Here is a 19,899-nt window from a genome sequence, read left to right on the forward strand (position 1 = left end):
CAGCGCCACGGGCAGGGACCGCAGGGAGAGGAGAACTGGGGGGACACAGAGATTTGGGGGCTGGGGGATCACGGGGGAAGGAAAGGGGCAACAGGGAGAGCTGGGAGAGGAGGGAAGGGGCTTTGGGGGTTCCAGGATTGAGAAAAGGGGAGGCCGGGGGTGGGTAGATCTGGGATGTGTGGGGTTAAGGGGGTTTCTGTACTTAGGAAAGGGAGCTCCAAAGGTCGCCGGTGTCCCCATTCCCATCTAAAGTTAGGAAACCCCGGGATGGCTGGAAATAGGGGTCCTGGTGTCCTCAGTGATGAGGGAAGGAGGGGCTGGTGCTGGGAAGGCCAGGAATAGGGGTGCAGAAAGTCTCTGGGTCAAGGAAAAGGGGTCTCTGGGTGCAGGGAGAGTCGGGATGTCCGGGAAAGGGGCGCAGGGGCTTTTGGTGCCGGATAAGGGGGTGCAGGTGGAGCCCATGGCCGGGAATGGGGGTTCGGGGGATGGCAGCGCCCAGCAATGGGGGTTCGGGGCCCCTCTTTTCTGCCCGCCAATGGCAGCCCGAGTGTGCAGTGACGTCACCGGTCGCCGGGCAGATCCCGGCGGCGCAGGGCGGGGAAGGCGGGAGCCAAAGGTCCCGAGGGAGCGCGGCGGGAGCGCACGGCGGAATTCCCGGGAATTCCCCGGGACCCCCTCCTGGCATCCCCCGGGACCCTCCTCGGCCGCGCCCTGCGGGACCCCCGGGCCGGGCTGTGCTCAGCTCCCGGCGCCTGCGCCCCAACTCTGCCGGGAACCCGCTGGCTCCGGCCCAAAGCGGGGGAAGCGCCGCCGTCCGCGGATCCAATTTTTCCTGCCGCTGCGGCTCCCAGCCCCGGCGGAGCAGGACTGGGCGCGGGGACTCCGATCCCGGATTCCCGATCTCCTGCCCTCGCTCGCTCCTCTTCTGTCCTTTTCCTTCGGGCGATCCTCAGTGCCAGAGCGGCCGGAGAGCCCCGTGCCCAGCTCGGGTTTCCCAGGAAAGGAAGGCCTGGGGGTGAGGCGGCCCGGGCTGGCCGGGAATGGGGGTCCGGGGCTCCCCGGGCTGACGGAAACAGGGGATGCAGGGGCTGGGAGAGGAGGATCCCCGGGCAAGGGGGTGCGGGGCGGTGTCGGTGCAGGATCAGGGGGTGCAGGGGGTCCCCGAGCTGGGGAAGGAGATGCGGGGGGCTCCCAGTGCCCAGGAATGGGGATTCCAGGGGTCCCGGTGTTAGGATAGGGTTAATAATTTCGGTTACCAGAGAAGCTGGGAATAGAGTCTCCGCTTCACTGCAACCAGGTGTTGCTTTCATTGTTTTAACCAAATCAAGTATAACTTTGCCTGGGTAATCGGGATGGGGGAAGAAGGAAAAGATTGGGACGACTTGTATTTGGAAACTAGGTCGGGTGAAACTGTACCTAATCATCATAAAATAGATGATCGAATTGTAATGATTTTTGGTAGCTGAACATGATTATTATTTCAAACTAGAATTGTAAAAGAAGATATTTACAAAATTCATGCTTGGATGTATACAATAGAACAATGTAGGTTTAATGATTAACATGGAGTTATGTAACGGAGGGGTATAATATTGGGGCCTTCTTGGACCCTCGTTGGAGTTGGATTTGGGTTTGTACCCCGGCTCCCAGAGCTCTTCAATAAATCACCTCATAATCATTCCGATGGTTATGTGTTTTCCTCGCTAACATTTTGGCGACCCAGACGGGACCCTGTGAGTGCTGCTGAGGACCTCCCGTCCCGATCACGCTCCAGCTGGCACCGAGGGATTCTCGGGGAGCCCATCAAGGTGGGACCCCGCCCTGCTCCCGGTCCCCTGGAGAAGAGGTAAGGTGCTTTATTCTGGTCTGGTGCCTGCCTGTCAGACGCGGTGAAAGCTGCGCGTGGTTGGGCGAAGGAATTCCTGGTATTGCCTAGGCGCCGTCCATTAGACAGGGCGAAAGCCCTGCAGGTTCAGCATTGGTGGTGTTATTTACTGTAACATATGGAGAAGCTGAAAGGGTTAAAAGTAGGGGTTATGGGCGGCAATGCCCCCATACCCGCTTCTCCTTTGGGGTGCTTGGTAGCACACTGGAAAGTCGGAAATTTCGGTCAGGAATTACGGAAAGATAATTTGAGTGATTATTGCAATACGTGGTGGCCTGGTTATGTTTTGCCTGATAATCAGAGGTGGCCAGAGAATGGATCTTTGGAACCGAATCTGATATCACAACTGATGGAGTATTGCAAACAAGAGGGTAAATTGGATGAAATTCCATATGTTGATTTATTTTTCTACCTGAGGGGAAAACCACAGTGGTTAACAGAGTGTAAATTGCAAGCACTGGTCCTCGAAAACAATCAGTGTCTGGCTTGTGTTCAAGATAAACGCTGTGTGGAACACTTGGTTTTGGGGAAAGGGGGGGAAGATGGTTTGGAAGCTGATTTACTATTAGGACCCAATGTCTCCACCAGAACCCCTCCGGTATTGAACCCCACTCCGCCTGGTCTCACCCCCCCTGATTCTCTTACCCCTTCCCCGCGTAATCCTACAGAACGTGCTTCTCCCCAGCGCTATCCCCCTCCCCCGCCAACGCCTGCTCAAAGATTTATCCCTCCACCGACACGTCCGCAAGGATATCCTCCCCTTCCACCCACACCCCCATCGCTGGTCTCTGCCCCTGCACACCCTCCGCCTGAGTCCTCCACTGCTCCATTCTCTGATAATAATCAGGACCTGATGATAAGACGGGGACGACGGGGAGGGGGGTACCGAGAGGATAGGGTGGAAAGTAGTGAGAGTGAGGGAGATAGGTCGGATGCCCCAATAGCCCACCGTACACGGGGAAGACTGGTTCCAGCGTGGTCTAAGACAGGAAAGGGTATATTAAAACCAGGGAAACAAAAGAGAACAATTATTGCGCCGCTAAGACAAGGGGTGGGGGTGGATGGACCAGTTTTTGTTAAGGTCCCGTTTTCACCAGCTGATTTAATAATATGGAAACAATCAGCAGGAACGTATCGGGACAATCCGGATAAGGTAGCTCATGTAGTTAAGATGATAATGAAAACCCAGAACCCCAACTGGGAAGATATCCAAGTGATATTAGACACCTTGATGGATGAGACAGAGAAAGATATGGTGCTTCGGGCGGCAAAGGAAAGAGCCAAGGAGGACATACGTAATGGTTTGGTAACAGGGACAGTAGATTATGATTTTCCCTCTGAAGAACCCGGGTGGGACCCTAATGACCCATCCGGAATAGATATGATGAGGCTAAAGAGATATCAAAAGTGGATTTCTATAGGGGTACAGAAGGCAATCCCTAGAAGTATAAATTGGTCTAAGTTGTATGAAATCCGGCAGGAGAAAAAGGAATCTCCTACTGCCTTCCTAGAAAGACTTAAGGAAGCAGCCAGAAAATATACTGACATCCAGGTAGACAGTGAGCAAGCAAAGATTCAACTCACTCTTATTTTCCTAGGCCAGTCACAAGAAGATATTAGAAGGAAATTGCAAAAACTGGAAGGTGAAGATTTAAGAAATTTAGATAAAACGTTGGAGGTGGCTTGGAAAGTTTATAACAATCGTGAGAAGGAGGTTGCTAAGAAACAAGGGCAGAGTTTGTTGGCAGTCTTACAAGGACAGGGGCGAGGACGTGGTAGAACTGGTCAGGGAGGCAATAGAGGTGGTTTTGGCAGGGGGCGGGCTGGTCTGGCTATCAATCAATGTTCCTATTGTCTAATGACAGGGCACTGGAAACGAGAGTGCCCAAACCGGTTAGGCCAGAATGATCAGCCCCAGTTAGACAGTGCTGGAATCATGGTTTTGTGTGAACCAAAGCCAGGATCAAAGGAACCCATGGTGACTTTACGCCTAGAAGGGAAAGCAGTGACCTTTCTTGTTGACACAGGAGCCACGCATTCGGTATTGAATTATATGGAAGGACAAATTGGGAATAAGTCAACTGCAATTATTGGAGCCACAAGGAGGGAAAAAATACGGCCATTCCTGCAACCCCTGGATTTGAGCTTTGGGAATAAAGTTCTAACACATGAATTTTTGTATTTGCCTGAGTGCCCAACTTCACTTTTAGGACGAGATTTATTAGCAGCACTTGAGGCGGTAATCACTTTTGAAAATGGTGAGTTAGTAATGAGAATACCTGAGTCCAAAAGAGGAAAAATTTTAATGATAAAAGAAAAGCCAATTCCTAATATTCCTAAGGAGGTAGAAGATGCAGTGATTCCCTCTGTCTGGGAAACAGATGTACCTGGAAAATCTAAGTTAGCACAGCCAGTACACGTGGAATTAAAAGAAGGGACAAATGCTGTCCGAATCAAACAATACCCTATAAAACCAGAAGCAAGGCAGGGAATAGCAAAAACTATTGATAAATTTTTGAAATATCAAATCCTAGAAGAATGTGCACCAGAATACAATACTCCAATCTTCCCAGTAAAGAAGCCCAATGGTGAGTATAGACTTGTACAGGATTTGAGGGGCATAAATGAGATAACCAAAGATATTTATCCAGTCGTGGCCAATCCTTATACATTGTTAGCATCTGTAAAGGAGATATATAAATGGTTTACTGTAATTGATCTAAAAGATGCCTTTTTCTGCATACCCCTTGACCAAGATAGTAGAAACCTATTTGCCTTTGAGTGGGAACATCCTGGAAGTGGAAGGAAGACCCAACTCACCTGGACTCGATTACCGATGGGTTTTAAAACCTCCCCGACCCTATTTGGGAGTCAGCTGGCAAAGGAGCTGGAAATCTGGACTAAAGAAGGACAGGTACCAAGAAATCAGTATTTATTGCTTCAATATGTAGATGATATTCTGATTGCTACGGAAGACAAAGCGACTTGCATAAAGGTAAAAATTGAGATTTTAAATTCCTTGAGAATGGGAGGATATAAGGTATCCAAAGAAAAGGCCCAAATCGCCCAACAGACTGTTATCTATTTGGGATGCAAGATCTCCCAAGGGCAAAGAAGGCTGGGTACTAATCATATTCAAGCTATTTGTGATATTCCAGAGCCACAAAATCTTCATGAGCTGCGAATTTTCCTCAGAATGACCGGGTGGTGTCGCCTGTGGATCATGGACTATGGACTAATTGCAAAACCTTTATATGAGGCCCAGAAGACGCAGCCGTCATCATCTGGGGCAAACCACAAAGGGAGGCTTTCCGGAAATTAAAGGAAGCATTAACAACTGCTCCTGCATTAGGGTTACCTGATCTGTCCAAAGACTTTCAGCTGTGTGTACATGAGAGGCAGCGCCTGGCACTGGGAGTCCTGACCCAACGACTGGGAAGCTGGAAAAGGCCAGTGGGTTACTTTTCCAAACAACTTGACAACGTAAGTGCTGGGTGGCCCTCATGTTTGCAGGCAGTGGCAGCTACTGTGCTACTGATACAAGAAGCCAGGAAGCTCACGATGGGAAGACATATTGATGTCTTCGTGCCACACATGGTAACCATGGTCCTGGAGCAGAAAGGGGGCCACTGGCTCTCTCCAAGTCGGATGATAAAATTCCAGGTAACCCTGACCGAGCAGAATGATGTGACACTAAAAACAACTAACCTTTTAAATCCAGCCTCGTTTCTAGGTACTACAGCTGAGGAAGGTCCACTGGAACATGACTGCGTAGAGGTGATCGAGTATACCTATTCAGCAAGAGCAGACCTGGAAGATACTCCTCTGGAGCAACCAGAATGGGAACTCTTTCACAGATGGAAGCAGCTTCGTGGAAAATGAAATGAGATACGCTGGATATGCAGTAACCACAATTAACACAGTAATGGAAGCAAAAGCATTACCACCTAATACATCTGCTCAGAGGGCAGAGCTGATTGCATTAACCAGAGCATTAGAACTGAGTAAGGGGAAAGCAGTTAACATATGGACTGACTCAAAATATGCCTTTGGAGTAGTGCATGTACACAGAGCATTATGGAAGGAGAGAGGACTGCTGTCCTCCCACGGAACACATATTAAACATCAAGATGCAGTCCTACAACTGATAAATGCAGTACAAAAACCCAAACAAGTAGCAATCATGCACTGCAAGGCACATCAATCGGACAGTTCTAAAATTTGTGAAGGGAATCGAAGAGCAGATTGGACAGCCCGTCAGGTGGCACGGGAAATGCAGAAAACAATGGCCTTGATTCCGTCAAAACTTAACGTCTCTCAATTCAATTTACCTCCCAAGCCAAAGTACACAAAAGAAGATGACAAACTGGCACATCTGCTGAAGGCACAGAAGAATGCAGAAGAGTGGTATGTAACCACACAAGGGCAAATAGTCGTACCCCCCCTTGGTAATGAGAAAAATCTTACAAATAAGACATAATGAGTGTCATTGGGGTGCAGAGGCATTGGAAAAATCACTGAGGTGGTACAGATGCAAACAATGGCAAAAGCAGTAATGTCAAAATGTGAGATTTGCTTAAAGAATAATCCAGTGGCTAGACGACAGGCACAGCTAGGAAGAATTCGAGTAGGTATAGAACCAGGAGATTATTGACAGGTAGATTTTGCAGAATTACCAAGAACTCGAGGATATAAGTATTTGATAGTAGGGGTTGACACATTTACTGGATGGCCAGAAGCCGTTCCCTGTCGCACCAATCAAGCAAAAGAAACAGTTAAGTGGTTACTACAAGAGATTATTCCCAGGTTCGGGGTGCCTATTGGGATATCATCAGATAGAGGCCCACATTTTATAGCCAAGGTGGTACAGGAGGTGAGTAGATTACTGGGAATCTCTTGGGACCTCCATACTCCATGGAGACCCCAGTCAAGTGGACAGGTGGAAAGGATGAACCAGACATTGAAGAGGCAGCTTAGTAAAATATGCCAGGAAGCCAAATTGCAATGGACACAAGCATTACCAATAGCATTGCTGAGGATTCGGATAAAACCTAGAAGTAGAATGTCAGTCAGTCCCTGTGAGATATTGTATGGGAAGCCATATGAATCTCCAGACCCCAATCCAAATGTACATGTTACAGGGAAACAGGATGTGTATAATTATGTTCTGTCTCTTGGGAAAACTTTAGCACAGCTCCGGAGAGCCCTCCTGTAAAATAAACCACTGAGTCTTGAGAATCCAGTCCACAATATCAAACCAGGAGATGAGGTGTACCTCAACACCTGGGATGAAGAGCCACTGAAGGAGAAGTGGTCTGGTCTGCATCAAGTACTGCTAACCACCTTTACAGCTGTCAAAGTGGCCGGAGTGGAACCTTGGATACACTACACCCGAGTGAAGAAAGTCCCTCGTGGAGCTGTGTCGTGGGCTGCGCAAGCTGTAGGACCAACAAAGCTGAAGATAAGACGTCTGTAACTGTTTTCAACGGTGTCAGTAACTATGCTCGTTTGGGGGTTAATGTTAACTTTATGTATTTTAATGTTACCATTAGGAATTACTTTGGGATATGGAATGCACGGAGGTCTACCAATTGCTCTTCATTCTAAAGTGAAGAGAGAGGTACAAACAGGAACACAGGTAATAGAAGCTCCTAATACGATTCAAGCTGAAAATGTGATGATTGGATTGATCAAAGACTTTGCCAAAATGCAAAACACCACTAGAATAACAGCCTGCCTGCCAATACCAAAGGCAGCAGGGGACCCAGTAAGTTGAGGAATCATAACATCAAAACCACATAATATAAAAGAGAACAGAACAGTTAAATGTAAACAGGTAATAGAAAATGTGACAGGAAACCCATTAGTGTGGAAGTGTGAAGAAAAGGAGTAAAAAGGATTAGAACCCTGGGATAGTGCATGGTCTGTGGGTATATTTCAGAAGTTTCAATATATGGCAAGCACTCCTTGGTGCATTAAATGGAAAGGCCCTGAAAATGAAACAGATCCAGCAATAGTAAACACTGGTACGGCTAGCAGAAAAGAAACAGCAAAAGTAAATTGGTGGACATGTGGTAAGATTTATGACTGCACCTCTGACGACCTGGAGGTAAAACAATAGTCACCCTTGGCTGTAGCCTTGCAAGTTGGTTGTGCTTGCAGAAGAATCAAACACAAACAGGGCAAAATCGCACCCAGGATCATAGTAGGATGTAGTAAGAGTACAAGAGTAATTGCTGAAGTCCTGGGCAATTAGTACAGGCAACAAGTGATGGTGCTTGGACAACACACTTGCCAGTAGATGGGGAGGTAAAGGAATTCACTCTGGGTCTCCCCACCTTATGCCCAATCTGGAAAAAGTCCCCATTTAATGGGAGCCGTGAGCTCCTGCAGATAAGAACAAAACGAGATGTCTCGAATAATCAGAATCAAGATGACACCTGGCAAGAACCCTCTAGTGGAGTAAAATTCGGGTGGGCCCTGGAACCTCTGTTTGGTCCTGTTGCAAATTATCAAAATAGGGAAATGCTGTATAAGATCACGGGTCAGGTAAACAGATTAGCAAGAGTTGCACGAGAAGAATTTAGTGAACTACGTATGCAGTTACAAGCTACTACCAAAATGACTTTACCAAATCGATTAGCTTTAGATATGTTACTCCTGAAAGAACATGGAGTGTGTGAATATTTAAAAGGACGAATTGACCATTGCTGCATCCACATCCCAAATGTAACAACAAATGTAGAACATGATATTAGCCAGTTAGGACAAATAGAACATGAGGTACAAGAGAAACAAAAGGATTTAGCTACTACTTGGTTAGACAAAGTTTTTAAAGGATTAAGATTGAATATTAATTCATGGGTGAAATCTATTCTTGAAAATTTAATAATTTTACTGATTATGTTTCTAGTGATTTGGTTAGTTTATAGGATCCTAAAAAGGGAAATACAAAGAAGGACATCCTGGAACAGAACAATAATGAAGGCGCTGACATGAGACAAGACTGCACCTTCAGCACCTCTGCACTAATGAAGCCCACATCAACCATGGATTTGAAGCTGAACATCCAGTATAGAAGATGAATGGACTATACCGAATGAAAGCATTTACACTTAGTAGATTTAAAGTGAAATACTTTCAAAGGGGGGAATGTTAGGATAGGGTTAATAATTTCGGTTATCAGAGAAGCTGGGAATAGAGTCTCCGCTTCACTGCAACCAGGTGTTGCTTTCATTATTTTAACCAAATCAAGTATAACTCTGCTTGGGTAATCAGGATGGGGGAAGAAGGAGAAGATTGGGACGACTTGTATTTGGAAACTAGGTCGGGTGAAACTGTACCTAATCATCATAAAATAGATGATCGAATTGTAATGATTTTTGGTAGCTGAACATGATTACTATTTCAAACAAAAATTGTAAAAGAAGATATTTACAAAATTCATGCTTGGATGTATACAATAGAACAATATAGGTTTAATGATTAACATGGAGTTATGTAACGGAGGGGTATAATATTGGGGCCTTCTTGGACCCTCGTTGGAGTTGGATTTGGGTTTGTACCCCGGCTCCCAGAGCTCTTCAATAAATCACCTCATAATCATTCCGATGGTTATGCGTTTTCCTCCACAAAGCCCCTCGCAGGGGGGAGCAGGAGCTGAGTCAGGAGCTGTGGGGAGAGAAAAGGGGCTGAGCCCGGCCTGGGGGGACAGGGAGGAGTCACAGGCGCTCCGAGGGGGGACACGGGCCCCGGGGACCCCCCTGACCTTCTCCCGCAGTGGAGGCCGAGCCCCAGTCCCGGCAGACGAAGCCCAAGACGAAGCCCCCGAGCCCTGGCAGCATCTTGGGGGGCATCCAGTGGCAGCTCCAGGGCCGGGAGGGACAGGATCCGGGAAAGGGCGGCGGCTGCCGGGAAGGGACCGGGATGGACTGGGACAGGCTGGGATGGACTGGGACACCGCAATGATACACCGGGATACATCGGGCCCTGGGCTGGCACCCACTGGTAGCAGGATCAGAGCACACTGGGACCCAACAGGACCAAAACTGAGGAATAGGGATCATAGTGGGACCAACTGGGATATACTGGGATTGACTGAGAGTGACTGGGATCATCCTGGTGGAAACTGGAATCTTACTGGGCCAAGTGGATGTGACTGGGAGTGACTATGCTGAGGAAAACTGGGATATACTGGGAGTGTCTGTGACCATACTGGAGGTGACTGGGAACACACTGAGAGGGACTGGTATTGGCTGGGACCATGCTGGGGGAGACTGGGATCATTGTGGACTCATACTGGGATCATGCTTGGAATGACTGGGTGTATGCTGGGACCACTAAGGGCAGCTGGGATCAGACTGGGAGAAACTGGGAGCAATTGAGACTACACTGGGAGGAACTGGGATCGTCATGGCATCAGAACAGGATCATACTGGGAGTGACTGGATCTATGCAACTGGGATTACACTGGGAGGAAATAGGACCACGCTGGGGACAAATGGGATCATACTGGGAGGAACTGGCACCACACTGAGAGGGACTGAGGTCATACTGGGATCATCCTGGAAGTCTCCCTGGAGCAGGCTGAGGGCAACTGGACCATGTTGTGTCAACTGGGATATACAGGGAGTGACTGGAATTATGCTGGAGGTGACTGGGAGTGGCTATGAGCAACTAGAATCATGTTGGAAGCTACTGGGAGCAACTGAGAGTGAGTGGAAACACACTGGGGGCAACTGGGATATACTGGAAGAGATCAGGAGTGACTGGGATCACAGAGCAACCATAAAGGAAATTACAGGAATAATACTGGGAGTATCATGGAGTGACTGAGATCATACTGGGGGTAACTGGAGCCATACTGGGAGTGCTTGGAAATAAAGTAGGGGTGAATGGGGACACCTGGGCCCATGCTGGGATCATACTGGGTTCATGCTGCGAATAACTGGGATGACACTGGGATCACACTGAATATAAATGAAAGTGACTGGGATCACACTGGGGGTGACTGGGAGCCACAGGGCCCATACTGGGAGTGACCTGGGCCCTACTGGGGGAACTGAGGCTCAGGGTTCTTCTTCTCCAGGGTGCCCCAGGTCCTGCTGCCACCCCCAGCCTCACAAAGCCAAGGGACAGGGGACAGCTGAGGGACACACGGCCAGGCCCAGGGACTCTGAGCTCCAGCACTCTGGGCTGTTGTGCCCGGGCTGTTGCCCTTGGGCTCCCAGCACAGGCCAAGGGGGAACAATCCCCTCCAGAAACTGGTGTTGGCTTTAAGCTTTGCTCTGGAACATTCCCAAGGAGCCACCTGCAGTGGCTGGAGCCCGGCCGGGTGCCCGGGGCCACCAAAGCCGCTGGGGCAGTGCCCTCCTGCCCCGGGCAGGGCAGAGAACAGCCAAGGAAAGGCTCGTCCTGGGCTCAGGGCAGGGACAGGGCACTCCCCTGGTGCTGCCACGGGCACAACAGAGCCGGCCTGGGGAAAGGATTGGCATTTATGGCCCATGGAATCCCAGCAGGGATTGCTTCTCATCTCACTGCTGTCATTATTGGATTGGTCATCGATTCCAATCATTGCCCCATGGAATTCCCATGGCAGTGGGTAGTGGGGGAGATCCATCCATGGAATTCTCACCTGACTGAGATGAGAGTGAGCTCCAGCCATGGAAATTCTCTGGGAATTCCTGCATTCCCAGGTCTCCCCATTTCTGAATGCCACAGTCCCGTAGGAATTCCCCTTCCCATCCCACACCCACCTTTGTGCTCCAGACCCTCCTGACCATATCTAATGTCTTTTGGGTGCTCTTCCACATAGGTGTGTCCAGGTAATGCTTCATCTGCTCCACCATGATCCCTTTGGATTCCCAGCACCTCTGGGTGATCCAGTGGCACCGTGGGACACTGCAAAGCTCCCGGATCCCAGCTGGAAGGAGATGAAATCCCACCCATTGTAGCCGTACCTGTGGGATCCATGGATTCTCCATTGGATAGGAGGTCACAGCTGGAAACCACCTGCACTGTGTGGAGACCTGGGAACGAGAAGAGAAGGGACCCATGGAGTCGTGTCCCAGATCTGTTGGAAGGCAGATAGAAATCTCCCAGGACCCTGTGCACACAGGCCAAGAGGCAGAAAAGAATGCAGAGGTTGGTTTGAAACCCTTGGAGAAACTGAGATACATGAAGTCACACAGACATGAAGTGGGAATGTAAGTTTTAGTTTCAGAAAATAAAATAGGTCTAAATTTATGAGTAAAATTGAATAAAAATCTGCCTTAAGTGCCTTAAGGAAAGAAGAGACTGTATTAGTTGATAGAAAGGCTCAAAGTCCAGTTTAAAGTTCAGCAGCATTACCTTTTACTAAGTTAACTGTCCTAGACATAACAAATATACCAGAGCATTGCTGACCTTGCTGGACAGAATAGACAGGCTGTAGGTGTAGGCCTTGTGTAAGAAATGACCCCATTACCCCCCAACTCTGTTAGACCAGGATAGGTGCAAAAAGTCAGGAATAACATCGTGTTGGTACCTGCATGGATGATTTAGGAACAGAATGCATTGTATCAGGGCTGCTGCTTCTGCTTGGGGCATGGGGACTCTGTGCTGGAAGGCATTTGGCATGATGGCCCGGACTGTAACACTGACCTTGGTGAGACTGATCCAGCCATGTCACAAACGACTTTTCCAACCTCTCTTGTTCCTTGGCTGGCCCGCTTCAACTTGCCAGCTGTCCATCAGCAGTGTGCCCGCTGCTCCTGCGTGCTGCCAGTCCTTCCCTGGCAGTGACAGCAGGAGCTGCTCCTGCCGCTGGCCAGCTCCTGTGCCTGGAGTCCCTTCCCGTGCTGGCAGCACAGGCTGCCTCTTGCCTTGAGCCAAAAGCCTGCCTGCCCCTTGGGCTGGCTTTGCCAGGTGTCTTCTTCCAAGCCTTTGACTCCCAGGCTTCTGCCCCAGCCCAGGGACATTTGTTATTTCCATCCCCTGTAAGCTGGACACCAGGAACCATTCTGGTTTTACCTAAGAGGTGAATCATGTAGATTGTGGGTCTTTCTTGTCCACAATATCCTGTTAAGACCAAGAACACGCTGTTCTTACAGCTTGGATTGTGGCTTCACCATTTATTCAACACTGCAGGACTAAAGAAAATCTATCATTTTTCTTCCTAAGTTACAGCTTAGTGCAAATATGGGTTAAAAGAGAATGAATGTCACAATCCTTTTTTATTTTTCAGTCACTAGTGGATACCTGCCTGAAGGATACAGAAGAACACAAAAATGTTGTGCATACAATGAAGAAAAGGCAACACAAAATTCTCTTTGGATGATGAGGTTAGAAAACTGGTTTTAATGTGTGTCAGTGTTTCTGACCACATCTACCCAAACTGACAGCAAATTAAGCTGATTTTCTCCAAGCTGAGGCAGTTTTGCAATGAAGCAGCAGCATGTCATGATGCTAAATAAGAATCTGGCACTACCTCTAATGTTCACTGCTACAAAGTGTATCAGTGCACAGCAAGGCAGATGAGTTATCACAGTTATTCCTCCCCTCCCCTCGCCCAGCCTGAGTGCAAGTGGATGATGTGCTGGGCATGGACGGGGAATTCCATGGACAAAATCCTCCCCATCATCACATTTACATCTGCCCATTGCTCTGGGTAGCACCAGTCTTCACTTCTTTAAGTGGAAACATTGAATTGATGGAAGATCCTTACATCTGCAATACCAATATGCAAATTCAGAAAAATCCACTTTGGTTTAAAAAGGAAATTTATTTTAAATTGCTTACACCCACACTGCTCGTATAGAAAAATACAAATATCAATTAAAGCTTATAAAACTAGTTTATTGTTACAATTGTACTCTGTAAATTTAAAATATTAATTTTCTTCCAACACTCTATAACCACTCACTATACACAAATATGAATTGAAGCATAAGAGTTTACTTCATTACTTGTTACTACAACTATACAGTCCATATACAAATACAAAATATCAGTATCCCTCTCTAAGGAATCCCAGATCCTGTACTAAAGAAATATATTTCTAGAACCATACAACAGAGTGCATATTTAAATCTTCCGAAATACATAACCATACAATATACAGATGTAAAAACAGAGTTCATATTTCATGTGACATAAAGCAAGACATTTATAAATACAAACATAACAAACCTATCAATAAATATGTAAATATCAATGTACCAATAAAAGAATCCTGACAACCCCATCACTACAGCCATACCTCGGAACAAGTATGTCAGTATAAATACAGATGTAAGCACATCAATATACATTCATCAAGAGAACAATATCCATACATGTATACGTGTACAAATACCAGCCTACACAGGTTAATAACCATCAACTCCTAACTCTCTCAGTCCAGCTGTAACCATCTCTAGCCCCAGCTCCATCAGCAGGGATTGCAGCTGCCCAAGTGCCCAGGCTCTCCCTGGGTCTCTTCCTCCCGTGCAGAGCAGCTCTCCTGGCCACACATCCTCAAGCTCTCCTGCTCCAGATCCTACTTCAGGGAACTTGGGCTGCTTGCAATTAGTGATTTTTTTGCACTTGGCTGTTTTGTGTTCATTGTTTTCTCCTATGTGCAGATCTTCAGGGCTGTGCTGAGGATCCCCTCTGAGCAGGGACAGCACAAAGCCTTTTCCACCTGCCTCCCTCACCTGGCTGTGGTCTCTCTGTTCCTCAGCACTGCAGTGTTTGCTCACCTGAAGCCCCCCTCCATCTCCTCCCCATCCCTGGATCTGGCCCTGTCAGTTCTGTACTCAGTGGTGACTCCAGCCCTGAACCCCCTCATCTACAGCCTGAGGAACCAGGAGCTCAAGGCTGCAGTGTGGATACTGATCACTGGATGGTTACAGAAACATTAAACTGCTGGGCAATTTCTGCAAATCACTTGTAATAAAATTAGTGTTTGATAGTACCTGATGGTGTGGTAGTGGGTTTTTTTCCTTGATTTTTATAATTGTCATGTTTTCCACAAAGTAATGTCGTTTTTTGTGCCTGCTTTTATTTAGTGTAAATTTTGAAGGAAAATTTTCAATGGATTTTTTTTGGAGAGAAAACTTTTTTTTTTAGGTTTGTTTTTTTTCCTTGGTTTTTTGTTTGTTTGCTTGTTTGTTTGTTTGCTTTTCTTGGAAAAGAATTTTTTTTTAGAAATATAGAGAAAATTTTTTATTTGACCAACAAAATTCTTACAAGCATAAGGAGGTGAATAAAAGGAAATGAAATAATAAAATTTTTTTGCTGTTTTTAAGAGAGACGGCAATACTGAGAGGTTTTTGCCAGGAGTTAGTTTTTTATTAGTTTTATTTTTTTGTTTTTGTCGCTGGAAAATGTTGACGTTCAGGCCCAGTGGTCTGTGGGTATAAGATTTTGGTGGGTTTTTTTGTTTTTTTAGTTTAGAGGAGATTGAACTTGTTCTAGGAAAAAGGAAAAAAAATTAGTTCAGGAAGCTTTTTTTTTTCGTTATCTAGATTAATTAAACGGAGCGCTATTCCCCCCCCCTCCCCACCCCGTTTTTTATTTGGCTGTTGTTTGTGCATATGATGAACATGCATAGTTTTGAGGAAGAAGAATAAAATGCAGAGGAGTGAACACTATTTTTACAAACAAACTGCCTGTTTCTTTTTTGTTTTACTTTTAGAATTAGTTTTAAAGGTACAGAATGCATGGTACATACAGAACAGATGATTTAGGATACAAGTATTATAGTCACTTTAGGACATTCTTTATTATTATGTTGTTAACTTACAAAAACTAATTGAATTCTAACTTTATAAACACATACAATTGATATGCATACATCTATATAAAAACAATATATAGATTTATATAGATATTGGTAGTGACATTTAATAAAAAGTGATATTTACAAATGGTTTTTACTTAACAATTAAATTTTTTTGAGGTACACATTGTGTTATTTTATTTTTTTTTTGCATATTCATTATGTACAAATTGGTTTATGAGTAAAGACAATTTTATGGATGTTTTGTCTGTATTTGAGGCAGAAATTATCTAATTATTTATTTAATATTTTAAATATTTATTAGAGGGTTTTTATTTACTGTATGCAGGAGTACAGACTGGGCAGGGTTTGTTTTGTTGGTGGAACTTTGGGTGTTAATTCATTAGTTGGTTTTTTTTAGGTGTTACTTTTAATATTGGAAAGATTTTTTTATTTGATGTTTTGAGGTAGTTTTTAACAGCTTATTGTATTTTTTTTTTACTTTCTCAGCAGCTGGTGTATGGTAGGGGATATGGTATATTTATTTAGTGTTATGTTCCCTAGCTCAGGTGTTGGTAAGGCTATTTTTGAAATGAGTTTTATTGTTTGATTTAATTTTTTTAGAGGTATTATATTTTTAAAGAATTTGGATTTTAAGGCTTAGAATGGTGTTACGGGCTGTAGCATGAGGTACAGCATAGGTTTTAGTTATTTTGCTGTAGTTTTTATTGTTGTGAGTAGACAGTGTTTATTTTGGTGTGCTTAGGGCAGTGTAATGATATAAATTTGCTATGCTTTTTGTACTTGTATTTGAACTATTCTGTACTATTGGGGCTTTATTTGCTTGGCTTGTTTGATTGTAGTAAAAGTGTTATAGTTATGGATAACTTGAGAAATTCTCTTTACAGTTAGATTTATTTTTTGGTTTTGTGTTTATTTATAGGTGGTATTTTTGCTTTGATGCCTTGTGGCATCATGAACTTCTTGATTAGGAATAACTTTGTTTTATGTTGCTAATTTAAAATAGTTTTTGATACTTTTATTTTGGTAGTATGATTTGTTTGTTCGTTGCTTTGATTCTTTTTATTAGTTTTATTTTTGGGGATATGGATATTTATATGGTGGACTTTTAGAGTAGTGTTTTAATTGTGGTAGCAAAGTTTTTTCATTTATTAGAAACTTAGATTAGTTTTCTTGTGCTGCTAGTTGGGTTTTTATACTTTTTAAATTATTTTTATAGAGTATTTGCTACTATTTATGAATTACTGTAGAGGTAAAGCTTTGGCTACTTTTAATTTTTAGGGTTTAGGGTTAATTAAACAGCTTTGAGCATAGTAGGTTGGCTTTATTTTTTTATTATTATTATTATTTTTAGTAGCTTTTGTGATTTGTTGTGTGGGATTTTATACAGCAGTTTTGTACTTTTAGTTTACATTTATGACACGACAGGAATTGTCAGTAAAAAGAGTGTAGTGTGGTTTTTTTGCTGGTAGTTGGTCGTACAGAGGAGTTTTTTTAGTACGTGTTATTTAGTTTTGACTTATTAATTTGTTAGTTCAAAGTTTTTATTTTTAGGTTAATTTGTTATTACTTTTGAATCTTCAGGGTGATTCAGTTTTTTAATTAAAACTGTGCACCCTGCGATGAGAGTAATTAATTTTCTTTATGTGGCACTGGTGGTATGGTGGGTAGAGAGAAATTTGCTTTAAATATTTACTTTAGCACTGGTAGCTGGGGTGCTAGGAGGAATTGTGATTTAGTGTTTATTCTTTTTGAAGCAGTTTGGATGGTTTTATAGGCTGCTAAAATTTCCCTCCCTGTTGGAGTGTGGTTGGTTTTAGACTTTTTGTAGTTTTGACTTCAGAATTTTAGTGGCTGGCTTTGAGCCTCCCCAGGCATTTTTTGTTCAAGGTCTTAGGGCAGACTCTGGCTCCCGGCTGCGGAGTAGAGTATGTTTTTTACATTTGGGTTTGTTTTGATTGGGCTAAGGGCTGTGGTATGAGCAATTTTTTGTTTGCTTTGGGCAAAGGTGTGTTGCTGTTAAGGGTTTTACTGGAAAGTGTATTTTTTGTGGGTAACCAGGTAGAGAGAGTTTACAATTTGGTTGTACTTAGGAATGTGTATTTTTTAAAAGCTTATGGTGCTTAGGAAAGCTTGTGGGCATTTTTTGTTGGTTGGTGGAGACATTGCTGTGATTTTGTTGATGACATTAGTGGGAATTTGACACTGTCTATTTTTTTACTGAATTTTTAGGAACTGGATATTTTGAGCAGGTTTTGTAACTTTGGGGTTTTTTGATAGCAAAGCTAGTTTTTAGGAGAATCTGGATGATTTTTTTTTTTCCCTTTTCAAATACTTTAGCTGCAGTGGTTTTCTATATATATTTTTTACCTATATTTTTTACATAAGATGTTATTGACACACTGGAGATATTTTGGAGTTTTATTTTTTTAGTGCAGTTTGGATCAGTTTCTGGTAGACGATAGGACTGTGCTTTTATTTTTGAGGCAGCTGGTTTTAAGTGTACTGCACACCCCTTTACATGAAGCGAAACTGAGGCCTGTATTTTGCTGACAGAGGAATGGAGAAAAATGCATTGGCAATGTTAATAGTGGCATACTACTTTGCTGTTTTGGACTTGAGCTTCTATTGGAGTTTTACTATGTCTGGAGCAGCAGCATTCAGTGGTGGAGTTACTTCATTTAAGGCTCAATAGTCTACACTTAGTTGTTATTTTCTTTTCAGATTTCCATAAAGGTGCAAATCTACGTCTTCTTCCAGGAAGCTTCTTTGTGTAAGCTTGCTAGACTACTTAAAAAGGAAAAAAACCACATTCTCTGGCCTCTGTTTGTGCCTCTGATGAACACACACAGTCCTGAGGAAGAAGAAAAAAATGCAGAGGAGTGAACACTGTTTTTCAAAAGAATTTGGGTGCTGCTTCTTTCTCTGCTTCACTCTCAGAACCAGTCTTAAAGGCACAGAACACACAGCACACACCGAACAGATGACTGGGGATAGAAGCATCATAGTCACCCTGGGACAGTGTGACTCCCAGGGTGACTCCATTTCTCATTTTGTTTCTCTCCACCTTCCCTGGACACTGATCACTGGATGGTTTCAGAACGTTCAAAACTGTTGCCGAATTTTTGCTAATAACAAGTAATAAAAGTAATTTTGATGCTTCTTTTTGGTTTCATTTTAGAGATTTTTCATGGTTTTACTCCTTTATTCTTGTCAACAAAGAATTGTCATTTATTGTGCCATTTCTCATTTTGTTTCTCTCCACTTCCCCTGGGGCTACAGACTGTGTCAGTGAGCGTCTGTGCTCTTGGTGGCTTTAAAGGCACTCAAGGATCTCCCAGCCAAGTTTTGTGCAGAGATGCCCCTTTTGTTCCCTTCTCTGCAGATGCAGCAGCAATGTCTGTGTGCAGAGCTGGGGGCAGATCAGGGCTGGCACAGCAGCTGTGGCCAGGAGCAGCAGCCCTTGGTGTTGGCAGTGCTGCTCCCGTGGCCCTGCCCCGCTGCCCTCCTGGCCCTGGTGTTGCTGTAGGGCCTGAGTGCTCTCGGGGCCGGGCACAGGGCTGGGGGTGGCAGTGCCGGGGCTGCAGCAGGGACAGGCCATGGGCACTGCTGGGGCAGCGCTGACACCTCAGGGCAGGGCCTGGGGGCTCCAGCCTCCTTGCCCAGGCTCTCTCCAGAACACGCCCAGGCCAATGCCCAGCACAGAAAAGCCCCGTGAGCAGCCCCAGCCTGGCCATGGGCAGGCTGGGGGCAAACAGCATGGCTGGGGCTCTGCAAGGTCCCTGGGGGAGACGGCAAGGAGCAGCAGAGCAGGGCCTGATCCATCCCCACTGCGCTGGACACCCCAGGGCAGTGTCCCAGAGCATCCTCATGCACCTGCCAACAACATCCCCTCTCTGCAGCCCTGGCCTCTCCCCCAGCTCACACAGGGGCCCCATCCTTGCAGGCACAGACATGGCAGCGCTGGCTCAGGAGCCCCTGTTTGCACTGCCCAGAGCAGGCCTGAGGCACCCCCATGGTGTTGGTGTGGGGAGATGAACCTGAGGGAGCACAAATGCCATCAGCCCCTGGGGCCAGGAATGGCTGGGGGACAGGAGGGAAACCACTCAGCTTTGTCGTGGCCTCTGAAGTCAGCCAGAGAGTTTGTTCCCATCAGCTGTGAGTTTCCTGTGCCACTGCAGACGCTGTTGCTCAGAGCCAGGGCTGCCTGGCAGCCACCCTCAAACTGTACAGAGCATTTCTTTTGCTTCAA

The 19,899-nt window shown here is 45.5% G+C and overlaps 1 protein-coding gene and 1 long non-coding RNA gene across 2 annotated transcripts in view; both read right to left on the bottom strand.

Moving 5' to 3' along the window:
- The window catches only part of LOC136374973 (olfactory receptor 14A16-like), a 184,574-nt gene that overhangs the window by 114,783 nt on the left and 49,892 nt on the right, over positions 1 to 19,899 (bottom strand). The window lies entirely within an intron of this gene.
- On the bottom strand, positions 16,087 to 18,378 carry LOC136374971 (uncharacterized). The gene is made up of 2 exons (XR_010746024.1): positions 16,847 to 18,378; positions 16,087 to 16,127 (listed from the first exon to the last, which is right to left on the bottom strand). It is a non-coding gene; the product is annotated as an uncharacterized lncRNA (long non-coding RNA).

Source organism: Sylvia atricapilla, unplaced genomic scaffold (genome assembly GCF_009819655.1).
Source record: "Sylvia atricapilla isolate bSylAtr1 unplaced genomic scaffold, bSylAtr1.pri scaffold_66_arrow_ctg1, whole genome shotgun sequence".
Lineage (NCBI taxonomy): Eukaryota > Metazoa > Chordata > Aves > Passeriformes > Sylviidae > Sylvia > Sylvia atricapilla.